Source organism: Helianthus annuus, chromosome 7, assembly GCF_002127325.2.
Source record: "Helianthus annuus cultivar XRQ/B chromosome 7, HanXRQr2.0-SUNRISE, whole genome shotgun sequence".
Lineage (NCBI taxonomy): Eukaryota > Viridiplantae > Streptophyta > Magnoliopsida > Asterales > Asteraceae > Helianthus > Helianthus annuus.
Genome location: NC_035439.2, coordinates 26,066,901 through 26,078,666, shown reverse-complemented (window position 1 = coordinate 26,078,666; position 11,766 = coordinate 26,066,901). Strand labels below are relative to the sequence as shown.

Genomic DNA, 11,766 nt, shown 5'->3' with positions numbered 1-11,766 from the left:
GAACCGCTAGAAGAACCCGAACGCTTTCTCAGAAAAAGGTTAAAAGCCAAAAACCAAGAGAAGGTTTCGAGTGATCCACCCCCAATGGCGGACCAACGTACCCTTATGGATTATCTACGGCCCATCGTAGGTAATCTAGGCGCCGCTATCAATGCTCCGAATGTCGAAGCCAATAACTTCGAACTTCGACCGCATTTGATACAAATGCTCCAGAACTCCGCAACCTTCCACGGGCTTGCGGACGAGGATCCCCATCTACATATAACTAATTTCTTAGAAATATGTGATACCTTTCGGATCAATGGAGCATCAAACGACGCCATCCGCCTCCGTATGTTTCCATTCTCACTAAAAGACCGAGCGAAAGCTTGGCTCAACACCCTCCCAGCTGGATCGGTAAACACCTGGGATGAACTAGCCCAAAAATTTCTATATAAGTATTTCCCTCCTGCTAAAACTGCTAAATTAATGGCTGAAATTAATACATACTCACAAGAGGACGGGGAATCCTTATATGAAACTTGGGAAAGGTTCAAGGAGCTATTACGCAAGTGTCCCCATCACGGCCTCGCAATATGGCAACAAGTGTCCACTTTCTACAATGGATTGTTGCCACACACTAGGCAGACACTTGATTCTAGCTCCGGAGGACTTTTAGGTAACCGACGCCCACATGAAATATATAATCAGATTGAGGAAATTGCTCAAACCAATTTTCAATGGCACACTCCCCGGGGAAATAAGTCTATCGCCCCGGGCGCCCATAAGGTCGACGAAAGCACTTCTTTACAAGCCCAAATCGAGGCCCTTTCTTCAAAAATAAAAAAATTAGAAATGACAAAAACAGTCTCGGTTATGGCTTGTGAAGGGTGTGGTGGGTCACATGAAAATTGGAGTTGCATGAAAGAAACGGACGATCAACAAGAAATGGTAAACTACATTGATAATAGACCTAGGCCGTCGGGTCCTCCAACGGGAACTTACAACCAAGGATGGCGAAACCACCCAAACCTTGGTTGGAGGGAACCCGGCAATAGTAGTAACCAACAAACCCAACGAACAAACTTTCAGCAATCAAGAAATGAGTCACAAAATTTCACTCAACAACAAGGTGGACGAGAAAGGCTCGAAGATACTATATCTCGCCTCGTCTCTGACACTGATAAGAAAAACTCGGAAAGATTTCTACAGTTAGAATCTAATTTTAGGAATCAACAAGCTAGCATTCAAAACATAGAAAAACAAATAAATCAACTAGCACAAAATTTTTCCGAGAGACCGCAAGGCGCATTACCTAGCAATACCGAAACAAACCCAAAGGCGCAAGTTCACCTCATCACACTACGAAACCGCACCGTAGGGCCTGCAGAAGTACCTCAACCTGCGGAAAAAACAATGCCAACACCTCTGCAGGAAAAGAACTCTCCTCCATCACCAGAGCCTACCAAGGCTCCTCGAGTTCCGTACCCCGGTAGGTTAATTCGTCAAAAGACCAATGAGCAATTCGCAAAATTCGAAAGTCTGTTAAAACAATTGCATGTCAATATTCCTTTTATCGAAGTCCTCACCCAAATGCCCAAATACTCTAAATTTATGAGGGACTTCCTTACACATAAAAAGAAAATTGAAAATTTGCAATTAGTTAATTTAGGCAAAGAATGCTCTGCCCTCGTACTCAATAAACTACCCCAAAAGAAAATCGATCCCGGAAGTTTCACGATTCCATGCTCAATAGGGGAATCACCCGTTCGCAATGCCTTGGCCGACTTAGGGGCTAGCATTAACCTCATGCCCTCATCGATGTTCAAAAGGCTTGGCTTGGGAACCACGAGCCCTACAAAAATAAGCATACAACTCGCTGATCGATCCGTCAAGTTCCCACAAGGTGTCATCGAGAATGTCTTGGTAAGGGTAAGCAGATTCGTTTATCCAGTTGACTTTGTCATACTCGACATGGAGGAAGAGACCGAGGTCCCCCTTATACTAGGGAGACCCTTCCTTGCCACAGCACAAGCAGTGGTGGACATGAATGACGGGACACTGACTTTGAGGTATGGGGATGATGAGGTGAAGTTCGGAGTTGGGAAGAGAATAGAGGACGACGACCCAGTCAATTACATGAAGGTTATTGATTCAAGCTTGGATGCCGCGCTCCGACGGTGTAACTTGGGAAGCAAGGCACTCCACTCAGAAGATATATAACCTCGAATCGGGTCTAGCCAAGGACCCTTATAAACGTGGCGCACCATGGAGGCATTCCGCGGATCTATCCCTAGTTTAGTTTAATCTTTTAGTTTTTGCAGAATAAAACACACTCATGGTGGTAATGGATGAAAAAGGGAACGAGAAAAATGGAACCATGCAAGAAGAACAGAGCAACCCGACAAAAATCTCCATCACAGAAGGCTCAACACGGGCCGTGCTCAACCAACACGGCCCCGTGCTGAGCCCCCTGCAGAAAATCACCCAGTTCAGGTAACTGGACACGGGCCGTGTTCAGCGGACACGGGCCGTGTTCAGCGGACACGCCCCCATGTCCAGGCTTCTGTTTCTATTCTCTAATTTTTGTTACTGGCACTTGACCACGGGGCCGTGCCCGGTCAACACGGGGCCGTGTCCAGGATGCCAGTAACACAAAACTTTGCTTTTAAACCCACTTTTACACATTCTAATCAACCAAAAACATTATTTTTGGACACATTGAGGACAATGTGTAATTTAAGTGTGGGGGGGATGCTAAAACCTTGGAATTTTGCAAAATCCTAAACACAAGCCTTACACAAAACTCTATTGGAACCGCTAAACACCCCAATTTTTTTCAAAAACTTTTTTTTTATATTCTTTTTATTTACTTGTCTTTGTTTAAGTTTGGAATAACAAGTTCTAAAAAGGTTATATTTTTACAAGTTTACAACCGATAGCGTCGTGATAAAAAAGAAACCAACATAAGAAAATTATGAAACGGCATAACAAGCTTAGTTAAAAATTTGATTATATATACTTGATCACATTAAAAACCCATTCCCACAAAAGTGAGTTTTGAGCCTTTATTGAGCATAAAAATATACACATCTTTAGACTAAATGCTCATTTTTCGTTTCTTGTGTGAATAGCCGCTTGGTTCTTACAAATCTAGAACTTGCCACGACGATACATTCCCGGTCCTTACCAACTTAAACCCAAGTAAGTAAATGATGGAGGCATTAGGACTAACCATTTTTCTTTCAAAACCATTATTTTTCATTTTTTTTATCACCTACCCAAAAATCCCCCTAGATAACCCCTTTGAGCCTAAACCTTTCATTTCATTACCCCAAAAACCCTTTTTACCCACCAAAAACCTTTTTTATTTTTCACCCTTTATTTTAGTAACGAGCTCGGTTTTTCGTAAACTTACCCTTTCATGTGACGTAAAAAAAAATAAATAAAATAAATAAATAAATAAATAAATAAAAAATAAAAAATAAAAAGTCACTAAAAACAAGGCATTTCACGAAAACCGACGCTTTTTACGATTTTCCCCCTTTTTACTAACCACTAACCCAACCACCCACCTTTAACCCAAGCCTAACCCTTCACCCCAAAAGTCCTCTTGATATTTACAAAGGTAAAAAGTTAAAAAGGAGAAGGATTGATTGCTTGGCAAGCCTATGGAAGGCGTAAGTTCCATGCCGCTCTCGAGTGATTCACTAAAATATACACCTTCGGCCGAGTGTTGAGTGATCTCCCGTGAGGTATGTGAACTCGTATATAAATGGAATTTTAATAAGGCATGTTATGCCCAAATAAGTAATTTATCTTATGAAACGTTCAAATTAAATCATAACGAATAGGATTGTAAATAAATAAAAATAAAACTTACAAAGACCTTGGATTCCCGACACTCTAGGACAAGCTAAAAACCTTCTCTTCTACCTATTCCATTTGGGAGTGTAAGCCACATTTAGAGAGTTTTGCTTGAGGACAAGCAAAAGTTCAAGTGTGGGGGTATTTGATGTGTGTAAAATGCAACATATAAATCACATCAATTAAGGCATAAAACTAACCCTTTTTAAGTACTAATGTTGGAAAAAGAGTGTTTTTGTCTTCCTTTTGTATTTTCAGGATGAAATAAGCTCAAAATCACAAAAGAAGCAAAAAGACAACTAATTCTAGCATAAATACAAGAAAAGGAACAAAAGTGGACTGCCCGGACCCTCAACGGCACCTCCCAAGGCAAAGGAGAAGAAACAGAGTCTGAACACGCCCCGTGTCCAGCGAACACGGGGGCGTGCCCAGGAAGCAGCAGAAAAGACAAACCAGTAGAAGCTTCCATTGCCCACCACGGGGCCGTGTCCAGCGGGCACGGGGGCGTGGTGAAAGTACAGCAGGCGCATTAATTGTAATTCGCAATTACAATTAATGAAGAGAGAGAATGTCAGACGGGCACGGGGCCGTGTCCAGCGGACACGGGGCCGTGTCCAGCCTTCTTTTCAGCCTATAAATAGAGGAGCTTGGTTTCATTCTCTCTCATCCCTTGGCACACCACCTCTCTCACACTTCATCCACCACCCACCACCACCATAACACCATCATCCACCACCATCATCCATTGTCCATCGTAGAGTGTGTGAGTCGTCTCGGGATCCAAGATTGATCGAAAGAGTTCTTGACAATCAAGGCCATGTTTGCCTAAGTCTCTTACATCACTTGCTGAAGACAAGTGTTTAGTATAATACTTTTTATTTTTAATCTTTTGCACTTTTTATTTGGTTTTGTATTAATGACTTTAATAACTAGTTACTTATGTTGAAGGTGATCTTTCCTTATCGTTTGTCCGTGGTGTCTTGGCATTATTTTACTGTCTATATAAAATAAAAGATTTTCACCATTCATATCTCCACGGTCTATATGGAGGTATGTTGGCTACCTGGTCGGGGGTTAAGGGAACGGTTTGGTAAGGGTCTTGCCCTTGTTCAGCGTTTAGAGGTCCTGCTTGGGACCTGGGTCAAATTTAGTAGGATCTCCTTCAATGCCCATAGGTATTGGATGGCGGGGATCCAAACTCTTTGACCCCCTCATAAGTTAACTACTATTAATACTATAACCCGGCTATTTAGGACTGTATCCCTGCTGACTCAGACTACTTAGCCGAGGGTAACGTCACCGCCAAAAGCGGGGCCTACCACAATTTGCATTAATAACTTAATTCATTATCTTTCAATAATCCGACCCTTTAGGATTGTATCCTTGCTGACTCAAACTACTGGGTTGAGGGTAACGTCGCCTTCAAAAGAGGGGCCTACAACAATAACTAAGATAATCTCTTAAACAAGTGCAAAAGTGCAAAAATAATCAAAGGTTATACTAATACACGTGTCGGATCCAAGTGATTCATCTTGTCTATCTGTTTTTATTTTATTTTATTTTTCAGCATTTAGTTAGTTTTTATTTTTCTTAGTTTAAAACATTTTTCTCACTTTTTGATTTGATTAGACGTTGAGGATAAACCGGTACTAAAAGCTCTTGTGTCCTTGGACGACCTCGGTATCTTACCAACACTATACTACGTCCACGATGGGTGCACTTGCCCATATGTGTGTTTAGTGTTAGTGAATATCGTGTTTTATAAATTTAAAACTCGGCTAAAAGTGTAAAAAGGGCTTAAATACTCATCTAATTTATATTACACCTAACGCACATCAGGCGATGGATGTCAACTCGAGCCCTATAAAGAAGGCTCGAACAACCGAGACGGTAAAGGAGACAGATGCGAAGGGTGGAACACCAAGTTGCAAAGTTTGTGGAAAGGGGCACAAGGGCGAATGCCGCTTTAAAGACAAACCATGCCCCATATGCAGGAAGACAGGGCATACGGCTGCGCTATGTCCCGGGAAAGTTTCGGTGTGCTATAAGTGCTATCAGCCGGGTTATAAAAAGTCGGAGTACCCGGAATTGGACGGGAAAAGGAATGAGAAGGATGTGCAGATGGAGGCACAAAAGGCAAGGGCCCGATCCTTCCAATTAACCGCAACCGAAGTAAAGATAGAACCTGATGTCGTTTCGGGTATGTTTCTTGTGAATTTAATTTTAACACAAATTTTATTTGATTCCGGTGCGAAATATTACTGAATCTATGCGATAGGTCATAAAAGTGTACAGGAAGGAAAATGAAAAACCAATGAAACAAAAGTATTAAAAACATTAAGATAAAGAACGCGGGTAACGAGTTGAAAGGAATTAGGGGCATAAACCAAATAAAGGAACGAGTGGGATAAACCGACGCGAAAACGACATAAGAAGTCATAAAGTCGGAAAGATAAGCCAAAAGAAAATGAGTGTAGCCTTAGACTAAGGTTAAGGTCAAATGAATTTCAGAAACATAAAAGGGGGTGCCTTGATGCCATATGTATATGTATGTATATATATATATATATATTTATATATATATATATATATATACAATTAAATAGAGACACGACTAGAAGGTGATCCATGGGATCACTATAAACCTTGGGTTATAATCATTATAAAGGTCTACGGGACCAAAGTGACCCTCGGGTCACAAATCCAAAGAAACAAATTATAGGGTCTCACCTTAAAAAGGTAAAAATCTAATAAAATAGCTTACGAGGCAAAGTGAAGGAATCTACGGGTCACTTGGGGTTAAGCATGGGGACTGGTTACGATTCCCCGTGCAATATAATAACGGAAAAAAATAAATTCTTGTTTTCAATTCCCGGATATGAGTAATTGACATAAGTTAAAGAGATAGACATTAAACCAAAATTCAGTTTTAGTACGAAGTGGCGTTTAACAAATAGGAATATTATAGAGAAATTAGAAAATAAGTTAATATTAAAGAATATAGTTCTCAACACCGATAGGTGCGAGACGCTATGTTGGAATGAAGATTCTTGATAATGAAAAACGTATAAAAATCTAAACATAGCGTGTTGTGGTGAGATCATAGTCACAAAAGTGATATAGAAATACAGAATGTACTCATGTCGTAACGTGAGTTACGGGATAGGAGATCATGAACCCACGTAAGGCTAAATATGGCAAAGTGGAGGACCCGAATAACGGGGCATGAGATGATGGTGATTAAATCTAGCCGACAAGGCCACCCAGAGTCAAAATAGTGACGTGATTTATACAAAACACTTGTCAATATAAGATTAGCATGGGGCGAACATGTTGATAACCTCGTATTATTGAGTAGTCAAAAGACAACCAGGTCAAATAGACGACAAAGCTAAGAAATAAGTGATAAAATGGTTAGGTCCAAACCAAAGGACTCAAGGGCTACTTAAAGGAGGTTTCAGGGACGAAACCCTTTTTAAGGGGGGTGGAATTGTAACACCCCAAAATTTAAAAAGCTTTATATTAATATTATATAAAGTACAAAATAAACGAGAATGAGCTAACTAGGAAATAAATAACCCAGTTAGTTGAATTGTCTTGTTTTAAAGCATGAATGAACTTGAATTGCCCAAGATATAAACTAAATAAGAGTGGAGGGGCCTATGTTGTTAAAAATTGAAACTTAAATTCATAAAACAAAATTAAAAACAAACCAAACACCCTCAAAAGAGGTGTCTGGTCGATCAAAGAAGCAGGGGGGCGACAAGGGTTCTTCACCAAACCCTAATCCTCACAAAATCTACAAATTGAGGGCTTAAATCAAGTCAAAATCGAAATCTAAACATAGATTCGTGATCACCTAGTCAAAGGGATCATAAGGTATGTCAAATTAAGTTGTTTTGATTCAACCCAAATTCCTTGCATGTGATAGAAATCGAATGTTGAGCTTGATTATGTGTTGTAGACATGAAATTGAAAGTGATATGAGGTTTCGGGACAAACCCTAGATGATTTCTTGTTAAAAACCTTGCATGATGATTGTGGGTTTAATATTACCATTGTAGGTGATTAATATGTTAGTAGAAACTTGATAAACACTAGAATTATGATTCTTGTTCTAGTATAACCTGAGTTTTAGTAAGTAATCTTTGCAATATAAATGTTAAATTTGTGTAAATTGCATGATTGAAATGGAATTAGATGAGAAATTCAAGTCGTGAACTTGGTTTTATTTATATGAAAATCCAACCCGCTAAGTGTTTGTTGAAATGGCTAAGTGGGGACTAATATGTTAGAAATCGGATAAAAACACATAATTGACTAGTGTGGCAAATTGTGTGTTATTAACTACAAAAAGGGTTCTAAATTGAAGTTGAATTGAACTCTTTAGGAAAAGAATCCGGATCTTCTAGCGGACAAGCCGGAGGAGGAGATATGCGTTGAAGGGTGTTCTCTAAGGTACGTAACTTTTGGTTTCGTTACATTATGCATAAACTATAGTCTTAGAAATGTTAATGAAAGTGTAGTGTCAAATGCAAGTTTGGTATGTCATAGAAGTGACGAAGTTCACTCGACAACCAAACGGGTCGAATAATGGTCAAAATGGTAGTGTTCGAAGTGACTTAAACATCACTCATTAAGTTTGAGTTATAATAGCGTAAACCATGGAATGGGCGTGATACGCTAAGGTTGAAAAGCCCGGGAATGGGTAATTATGGTTAGAAACCAACGTTGATGAATTATGCAAGTATGTAACTTGATACGTTACATTGATGAATTGTTGTTAAACTATGCGTTATTGATAAAAATTGTGTTGGTTGTAGCGAACATATACGTTACTTAAATCCGTAGGTTAAGAATTGGTTTGTAGTCGTTTGGTAGTCATCAAAATGGAGGATTTTTCCGTAGATGGACCAAACGGGTCGAATAATGATACTTTGTAATATTAATATTGTAAGTAGAAAGAAGTGGCGGAAATGGTCCCAAGAGTACGAAGCCATAGGTTTGGTAATGAAGTGCCAGTGATAATAAGCCCCGGAGTTTGGGTAAAAAGCGCCTTAGGTTTACTAGTTAAATGGTAGTAAAATGGCTAAGTTAGAATGGGTCGAATATTTGCATATAGACATATAGTCTTTCGGTCCGTGAACAAATTTTTCGATATGAAATTTGTAATAGACATGTCGGTAATGAAATTACAGACGCGTAGGAAAAAGAATCACTTAAAACGGACTTACGAGTCAAAAGTTATGGCCAATTTAAGTTGGAACTTGGATAAATTTGAGCTGGGAATCTGCAGCATCAAAGAAATAAACATTCTGAGAAAATAGGGGCTAGGCGTGACGCGAGGGGCCTTGGCGTCACGCGACGCCCCCCTTCCGGAATTTTTTTTTTTTATTTTTCTTGGTTGTTGACTCTTGGAACTTGTTTGTATCCAATTTAACTTGATCAAAACTAACATTTGATGTGGTTTTGACTTTAGGTGACTATGGTGAACTTACGGATGGTGATCAAGCAAATGTCCAAGAACCGAATGTGACAACCCTCACTAAACCAGGTATCCGTACGACTTAATTAATAATTAATTACTGCTTAATTACTGTGCTTACCTGAAATTGTGGATAAACTGCTACTTGAATGTTGATACATGTACATACTTGCATCATACTCTATTTATTGTCACTACATTATTTACATGCTAAACCTTAGTGACAAACCTGATGCACAAAAGCACAGTAGCACAATGAACGGATAACCTATTGAACTTGTTGTCATAACTAGCACCAGGCAGATACTGCCTCTAAGGCCTGTATGAGCCAGAAATATTTTACTACACTAGTAGTGAGTGTAGGGATACAAGGGTTGTACAACTGCGTCTCTAGGAATAAGTTACAGAGACAGGATGTGGCCTAAAACGAACTCTAAGTACAAAATTCAGCACTTTAATTAACAATTCAGCTTTTAGCTAACTAATAAAGTGCCAAAACATGAGAAAGATATTACTAGACACTTTCCAAAGTGTCAGGAATAAGTTGTGTCACTAAAAATAGTATTAACGACACTTTAAAGCTTTATTAATCGCTTTAACGGATTACTATCCAACCGAACAACCGGACTTTACCCGGAACATAAAAATATTGCCATTTACATAATTCTTCTTTTTCTGAGCCAGTTAGGGTCCCTGAATACCCTAACACCCACTGTAAAGCACAACACACTAGTAACCGGGTTAATCCCTAAATTAACTAAACTAACCTAACTACATACTTAGTGTTTAGTTGGAAATGAACCAAGACCCCCCCCCCTCTAACCAAACCGTCCCCAAGGGGGACACACATTGTCCTTCAATTGATTATTTTAATTAAACTTGTCCCATATTAAGAAAGCATAAAAACCAATGGGTTATGATCATTCTAATTGTCTATAAGAACAAGGTTGTGCACACTAACACTTTCACTTAACAAACTCACCAACACACACACCCTCTCCTCTCTCAAAGGCTCTCGGCCGAACCCCCTTCAACATCCATCAATTTTTCGAGTTTTGTTCAAGTGATTCCAAGATCACACAAGTGTTAAGGATCATATCCGAGGAGGCTTGGTGCATTCGGAAGGCGAAGGACCTCACCCTATTGCTTTTATCCACTCATTTTGCGTCTAGATTCTTCCCTAGCCTCGAGCTAGTAGTAAGTTACTATAATCACACTCTCGAACTATTTTAAGGTGGTTAAAATGATATGTAACGGCTAAAACTCGTAATCTTACAAGATGATACATAAAAGTCTACTAAAATTGCTAGTAATAATGGTTAAAGCTTGAATGTTGTGTAATCTTGTAGTATTTGACTTGTGTAGTTATTTAGGCCCGATCTATGTTGTGGTAGCTCGGATCATCATTTAACCCGGATTGGTCATGATCATGGATCATGACATAAAGCTAGTTTAAGTGTAACAAGGGTTAAGTAATGAAACTCTACCACACATCAAACTTGAACTTGTGTAAAAATGATTTTTCTTACAAAATAGTGTTTAAAACTAGTAGATCTACGGGTCTACAAGCGGTATTTTCAAAGGACCAAGTGTCAAAGAAACAATATTTACTAAAGCCGGATCTTACACTAACAAGGATGATTTTTAGAACACACGAGTGTGTAAACACATAAAGTTTCGACAAAATAACTATTTTTGTAAAAATTGACAAGATGTTGTAAAGATGGAATTTCTTTAAAAGCGAGGTTTTTACGAAACCGGATTGATTTATATGAAGATCCACTAAAAGTAATGGGATTTACTTCATATTTTTGGTTAAACTACAAGTTCATGTAATCTTTTGCGATTTACATATTTATTGACTAGTTTGTTGTTCTGAACATTGTTTTGGTTGAATAAGGAAATTGTTGGGTTGATTTATAAAAGAAAATGATACGCTTGAAAGCGTGGCCACCTCCCGTTACAAAGGAAACTCTGGCGAAATTTTTCCAAAAACCTAACACTTAGAATTATTTTCACCACAAGTGTTAAAAATACTTTTCGACTTGTTTTCAAATTATAGATTTCGCCACGACTTTATTTACAAAATATCGGAGGTGGGATTTCACAAAATAAAACTTGGTAAATATATATTTAGTATATATTTTTCATAAAGTCACTTGATATGTGTTTATGATTATTTTGTGAAATATACAAATATTATTTTTAGGGTAAAAATAATATTACCTTGTTAACGACTCCAAAATAATACGAACGCTTTCACGATAAATATATAAGTTACACCGGTAATTATTATTACCACTCGATCGTTAAAACGTAACTTAATTTAAGGAAATATTTAGGAACACGTATTTTTGCCAAGGTATTATTTTGGGAAAATTTTATGTAATAGAAAATATAATATTTTTGAGAAGAATATTTATATTTTGGAGTTA

The 11,766-nt window shown here is 38.6% G+C and overlaps 1 non-coding gene across 1 annotated transcript; it reads right to left on the bottom strand.

Annotated features, from left to right (window-relative positions):
• Nucleotides 1-462: 462 nt before the first annotated feature.
• Nucleotides 463-569, bottom strand: LOC118480764. The gene has a single exon (XR_004863741.1). It is a non-coding gene; the product is annotated as a small nucleolar RNA R71 (small nucleolar RNA).
• Nucleotides 570-11,766: the final 11,197 nt, after the last annotated feature.